General features: G+C 51.7%; 1 protein-coding gene across 14 annotated transcripts in view; it reads left to right on the top strand.

The window, feature by feature from the left end:
• Window positions 1–1,506: 1,506 nt before the first annotated feature.
• The window catches only part of GTF2I (general transcription factor IIi), an 81,121-nt gene continuing 75,964 nt past the window's right edge, over window positions 1,507–6,663 (top strand). For 12 of the 14 annotated variants that reach the window (XM_082328411.1, XM_082328421.1, XM_082328412.1 and 9 more), the window contains exon 1: window positions 1,507–1,676. The gene's annotated coding sequence lies outside the window, so the exon portion shown is untranslated. Of the gene's footprint in view, window positions 1,677–2,314; window positions 2,353–2,542; window positions 2,625–6,663 lie in introns of those variants that run through there. The other 2 variants (XM_082328418.1, XM_082328417.1) reach the window with 2 other exon arrangements.

The following is a 6,663-nucleotide window of genomic DNA, read 5'->3' as shown; positions in this document are numbered from 1 at the left end:
GCCTTTCCCTGCACAGGATCTGAAAAAAGGAACCACCCAAGTGCCACAGGGGGAAATCTTCTGGTTTAGGGTAAGGCGGTGATCAAAGTGGGTGGCGGCTTTTTTTGTCTTTTGGGTTTTTTGGAGTGTTTTGGTGGGGGTTTTTCTGGTTGTGTTTTTGGTTTTGGTTTTTTTTTTTTCTTTTGCTAGGCCACTGCAGAATGCCTCTGTCTTGTTTCCCACCATGTAAATCATGAGAACAGTTAATGTCCAGCCAAACACTGGCAAGAAACCACCGAGAGCCACAACATCTTGAATCACTCGGACCGTTTGCTCAGGGGACGCTAGTCAGCGTTTGCAGATGGGCGTTTGTTTTGCTCAGTCCATAGCATCACCAGCGATGGTACGGGAGCTGCCAAAGTGCCTCCTGCAGGGCCCTTTCCCAGCAGACAGCTTCTGAGCTTTATTCCCTGGTTTGATTTATTTGTATTTATTGCAGCTGGGAGGAAGCTGAGTGATTTCAACTAAGTGTCCTTCTGTTTCATTTGTAAATGAGATTTACTTGTAATCCTGGTGTTTCGTGGTTCCTCTTGACCAACCCTCAACACGCTGTTAACATTTTGGAAATAACATTGACAGTTTTGCATGTATCGTAACAGTCCTACACACACTATAAACAAAATGTTGAGATTTAGAAAAATGGTAGTTTGACTTTAAAACTGGCTATTTGTAACAGCACTCAAGTTTTTTGATTTGGAACAAATTTTGGTATGCAGCAGTTCCCTTTGAATGGAAATTTTTCCATCCACATTGAACCTAAATTCAAAGGAAAATACCAGTGATGCCAACCGAACCGTTTGCCTGGTTGTGTCCAGGGGAACAGGTCTCACGGGCGGTATCCGTTACGCTGAGCACCTTTGGGGAACAGCAACAACCTAACTTGCAGCAACAGGGAAATTATTTTGCGGTGAAGTTCTTCATTAAGCCAAAAGCAGGCTTTCTGCTTGCAGGAGGCTCTTGCCTCCAGTGCTGCTTCTGGAGAACCTGGGAGGAGCTCTGGGCGTTAAACCTGGCTGATTTGGTTGCAGAAAGGGAAGGCAGGCGGCAGGGCTGCCCAGCCAAGGCCTCCGAAGGGCCGGCTGGGGCAGAGCCGGCCGGGCATCACCGACCGCACCGCCGCAGGGTGGAAGCAGCCGCCGACTCCCACACGCGGCGGTGTTTTCGGGGCTGGGCGCAGGGAGGGAAGCGGAGGTGGGCGGCCTCCCCCCCGCACGGCCATTTTCCGCCCGGGCCCCCTCGCCCGAGCGGCCCGCACCGCTCTCGCCTCGCTCGGCCCAGGGCTCCGGCCGCCCCTCCCCGCGCGGGGCACGGCGGGAGCCGCAGTCCGCCGCCCTCCCCTCGGCCCGGCCCGGCCCGGCCCGGCCGCCCCCGCCGGACTACGGCTCCCGGCGGCCCCCGCGGCGGGCGCGCATGCGCGGCCGGGGCTCCTGGAACAAAAAACCTCCCCCCTCCCCTCCCCTCCCCGGAGCGGCGCTGGGCTCAGCCCGAGACCGGGAGGGGAGACGCGGGGCCGTGTGGCGGCCGGGCCCATCGCCCGCCAGCCGCTGAGAGGCCGCGGGGGAAACCGCCTCCCGCCAGCGGGGCTCCTCCTCCTCGCCTCCAGCCAGCAGCACCGGGCTGTCGGCGCCCGGCGGCGGGTGAGTGGGAGGGCGGGATGGGGCCTCGCCGGGGCGGGGGGACGGGACCGTTATCCCGCGGCTCCCTGAGGGGAGCCCTCCTCCTCCTCCTCCTCTTCCCTCGGAGCGCGGGGGGGTCTGGGGGTGGGGGGCGCATCCCAGCCGGCCCCGGGGGGGGAGCGCCTGCCGCCGCTCAGCGGGCTGCGGGGCCCGGGGCTCCGGCGGGGCGGCTCGGCTCTCCGCGCCCCTCCGCGCCGCCCCCGCCGCTCCCTGCCCGGTCCTGAGGGGGGGCGCCCCCTCCCCGGGGCTCCGCGCCCTTCACCGCCCCCTCCCGCGGGAGCCCGGCCGCCGGGAGGAGGGGGCGCTGCCACCCCGCCGCCGCCTCCCATTGGCTGGCGGGGCGGCGCGCACGTGCCGGAGCCCTGCGTGTGGCGGCGGCGATTGGGCGCGGGCGGGAAGGGGCGGGGCGTGCAGAGGAGCTGAGGTGGGGGGGCCCCGCCCCCGGTGGGGCCCGGACCGTGGCGGGGCCCGGCTCCCCCCCCCGCCGCGGAGCCGGGCCGCCCTCGGGGACGGCGGAGAGGGTGGGGGTGCGTCGGGGCTGTGAGCACGGGTGAGGCCTGGGCCCCTCCCCTGGGACAGCACGGGCCGGTGTAGGCCGGGGCCCCAGCACCGGGGAGGCAGTGCTCAGGCAGCTCAGGTGAGGAGGAGGCGCAGCTACATATAGCGTGCGGAATGAGTTTTATTTATTTTTTCTTAAAATCTAGAGGCGTTTAGATTTTTTTTTCCCTGCTATATACAAGGAGACTCAACTGTGAATTCAGTCTAGCACCTCAGTTTCACCCTGCAGGTGGCAAATGTGCGCTCTGGTCGGCTGTCGAGGGAGCAGATTGCCTGGGGAAGAGCGCTGGGGCAGGAGAGCTCGGCAGAGCTGCTGCAGAGCGCTTTGCTCGAGGCAGGCACTCAGCAAAGGTGGGTTTGTGTGCAGCAATGCGGCCAGCAGCAAAGACCTTCCCTAGCCGGCAACGAAGAATTGTTACAGAAGTCTGGCAACCTGATGTTTAAGGGAGGGCGACATAAAATCAGACACCTGTCTGGATGTTTAACGTTACCTGCCTCTCTTGGATTCATGACAATGTTTTTAATCATCACAATGTTTTGGGTATCACCTGTTGTGTTTCCAGTTCTTCATTTGCAGGCTTCTTTTGCCAAAGGTTTGGTGTGTGAGTTGCTTGAGAGAAACATCCGCACGGTGACTGTTTAATGAGTGCAACCACCCCCTTGTAAGCTAATCATGTAGCTTGAATTGTTGTCAGTGTGTACAAATCTTTGGATTAATGTCTCACAATAAGGAGCAGCTTTTAGACTGTGTTTTTAAATATACCTAATATTTATTTCTGCTTGTCTAACTTGAACTCTGCAATTAAAATAACAAAAACTTTATAAAACATTTAAAAAAAAAAAAAAAGAACAAAAAGAAAGGCTTGTAAATCCACGAGGTAAATTAGATGGCATAAAAGTTTGTCCCCTATACAGCCTGGTAAGAGGCTACTGGCAGCCCTTTGTCTTTTCCGTCAGGACACAAGAACCTTTTCATAGAAGTTTGATTGAAACTTGTGTTCCTCTGGAAAGACCGTGAATTTGTAATTTTCTGACAAAAAGTCACCGACACATTTGCAAACTCTTGCTCATGGAATTGACTTTTATTTCTGGTCTCGGATCCTGACTGGAGAGAGACTTCTAATAGGATGGACATAAATGCTTCAATTCAAGGGAGAACATGTGTAATTGATTCCATGGAAATCAGTGTTCTGGTTAATACGGTTAAATACAGTAATAGGAATATGGGAGAAAGATGCAGAGGGCATTAAATGACCAAATAGAGGGAACTGATTACTGCTGAAGAGTGACGGGGTGCTTAGTTTCCCAGGTTTTGCAGAGTGCCCTGATATGTGGATACAGGGCAGTTCACTGCATGAAGCTACCGTGCAAAGGTGTGTGCTTCAGATACCGGCTGTATGCTGGCTGGATGATTTTTTTTTAAGGTGTTAAAACACTCCTGGGTGTTTAGCGTCAGTTTAGCTCTTTGTGGGAACTTCAGAGGATTTAAAGGGGTTTTGTTTGCCCTTAAATCGATTTGAACCTTTTGTTTCCAGTGACCATTGCGGTATGACATACAAATCCTGTCGTGGTTTAACCCCAGCTGGTGACTGAGCACCACCCAGCCGCTCGCTCACTCTCCCCAGCCCGGTGGGATGGGGGAGAGAATTGGAAGTGTAAAAGTGAGAAAACTTGTGGGTTGAGATAAGGACAGTTTAATAATTGAAATAAAATAGTGATAATAATAAAAAAGAATACACAAAGCAAGTGATGCACGATGCAATTGCTCACCACCCACCGACCAATGCCCAGCCCGTCCCCGAGCAGCAGCCCCCGGCCGGCTTTCCCCCAGTTTCTATGCTGAGCGTGCCGTGACATGGTGTGGCATAGCCCCTTGGCCAGTCGGGGTCAGCTGTCCTGGCTGTGCCCCCTGCCAGCCTCTTGTGCAGCCCCAGCCTCCTCAGTCGGCAGAGCAGGAGAAGCTGAGAAGTCCTTGATTTACTGTAAGCACTGCTTAGCAACAACTAAACCATCCGTGTGTTGTCAACATTATTCTCATCCTAAATCCAAACTACAGCACTATACCAGCTACTAGGAGGAAAATTAACTCTATCCCAGCTGAAACCAGGACAAATCCAAAGGACCGGCTTGCACTAGCAAAGAGGACAATTTCTCACTGTGGAAAAAGTGCCAGCACCAATTTTGTTATAATTGAATAAATACCAATCGAGTTTAGACTAATTCACTTCTTAAATGTTATGTGTAAGTGTTGATGAACACACAGAACTAAAGTGATTGTTATTTAACATCATCGTCATGTCAACTAAGTAAATACAGTTACACTGGTAAAGATAGAAGTTATCAGATGGTCAGGACTGCTGTGATTAATATTTCATTTTGTTTACATGGTTTCACTGTAACTCACGAATATGTAGCTGCTACAGTAGGGCACTGCGTACTTAAAAACTAAGTGAGTTGTGCCCCGAGCCTGTCTGGCTTTAATACAGAAATGGAGTTTTACGCTAATGGTTTCTTAACTACTCCAAACCAGGTAATATGTTCACTTTTATATAATTGCCTGTGAGGTATATAGTTAGATACTGTATTTTCATTTTATCTAAAATTTCATGATTATATGTTGGTCTATATTGGAATCTTTAGAAATAGTGAAGTCAAAATTAAATATCTCTATGCAAACATGATTATGCAGACTTATGAATGAGAGAAATCAGAGGTGCTTTTCAGATGACAGTTGCTGGAATTGCGTTTTACTTTTTTGATGGTTCTTAAGAGCAGCAGAGATAGTTGCCATCTAGGCTGGCTAAAAAGTCACTGCGTGTTGCCAAGTATCATAAAAGTACCTAGAAAAATGGTAATTCATTATTACTGGTTTTAGGGGGGGGTATTGCAGCTGTGTAATGAACCACCACCACCACCACCCCCCCCCCCAGCAAAATGCTGCTGGTTTCATGTGACTTTGTGCTGTCTCGGTGCTATCGGGTGTGCTGAGCACCAGGTGTTTCCCCTCCGAGCTTTGTTTGTTAGGGGCCCTTGTTCTCTTTCCCGACTGCCTTTGGTTGCTGACCTTCTGCTCGGCTGCCCTCGGAGAAAAAAAAGGAAAGCTTACATCAGTGAGCACTACAGTAGGGATTTGGGGCAGTGTGTTAGTTTACAGCGAGATTGTATTTCTGAGCGGCATCATTCTGTGAATCGTTTCATTAATTAGAGTGGGATGTGGTGCCGTAAGTAGCGTTGCTGGTGTGTTTTGTTGGGGTAAGCCCTAATGTCAAACACTCGGTGCTGTGTCTTGTTGATTCTGCTGCTGCGAGTTAAATCCCTGCGGTGGGAGTTGGATTGAAATGGCGTCAGCAAACGTCCCAGCTGCCGTGTTTAATGGGTCACTGTTGCTGCGCTCGTAATGGTGTCGGGTGTGAACGGCAAGAGTGTGCTTACCAGGGATCCCGCTCCTCGGGTGAAACCGGTGAGTGCCATGTCTGTATTCCTGGTGTCTCGGACTAGAAAGCAATATAGCTTACGGTTAGGGAGATAAACACACTTAATTTTTAGTGAGCAAAGGAGCAAGAAGGTTGGCTTTAATTGCGATGTGCACTTTTCCTGAATCAGCCGCTCTGCTGCTCCAGATAAGAGGCTGGGAAAAAAAGGCAAGAGAGATACTTCAGGGAGTACGTGTGGAGGGGAGAGGTGCAGAGCCTCCCTGGTACATTAAGTCTTCTTCAGGGTTACTCTGCTGTCCTTGAGAGTGAGTTTTATTAATTTAAGAGGGGGGGAGGATAACAGCCTGGGTTCAGTCTTAGCTAAGAGCTGACCATGCATATGTACACAACACTGCTCTCCAGCCGGCGAGTCAAGGTTTGTACCTCCAAGGGAGCCAACTTCTGTCTGGAAGAGCTGACAGTAAGCCAGAAGAGAGAAACCCAGATGGGTTTGAGTTGACTAAATGCCCTCTGGTATCTCCATATGGTCTCTCCTTCCTGTTCCTGATGTCGGGAAGCTTCACCCTCTTGTTTTTGGTGTAGGCTGTAAGCAGACTCAAACTCTGCCAGGCCTACCTCTGCCTCTCTGCTTTGGATTGAGCTGGCTCTGAACATCTGGAGCTGCTTTTGCTTGGTGTGGTCCAGCCGTGTTGGTGTTTCAGAACAGGCTTGTCCTCCACAGAGGTAACATGGGTGTTGCTCATCCGAATTGATTCATAATCCACATGCATCAGATGCAGATGGTGAAGAACTGGCAATGTTTTTGTGAAGGAACTCCCAGATCCTTTGCTTCTATTTCTCTTGGGCTATGGCTGATGAAAATATTCCCTTTCAAAAAATAGTTGCATGTATCTGAAGGTAAGGGTGTCACACAGTCGGAGCACCCTCGCTCTTAAGCTTGTTGTGTTTCTGCTATG

Source organism: Platalea leucorodia (genome assembly GCF_965183815.1).
Source record: "Platalea leucorodia genome assembly, chromosome: 16".
In the NCBI taxonomy this organism is placed as follows: Eukaryota; Metazoa; Chordata; class Aves; order Pelecaniformes; family Threskiornithidae; genus Platalea; species Platalea leucorodia.
The sequence above is the reverse complement of the archived record's forward strand: the minus strand, read 5'-3'. Positions and strand labels throughout refer to the sequence as shown.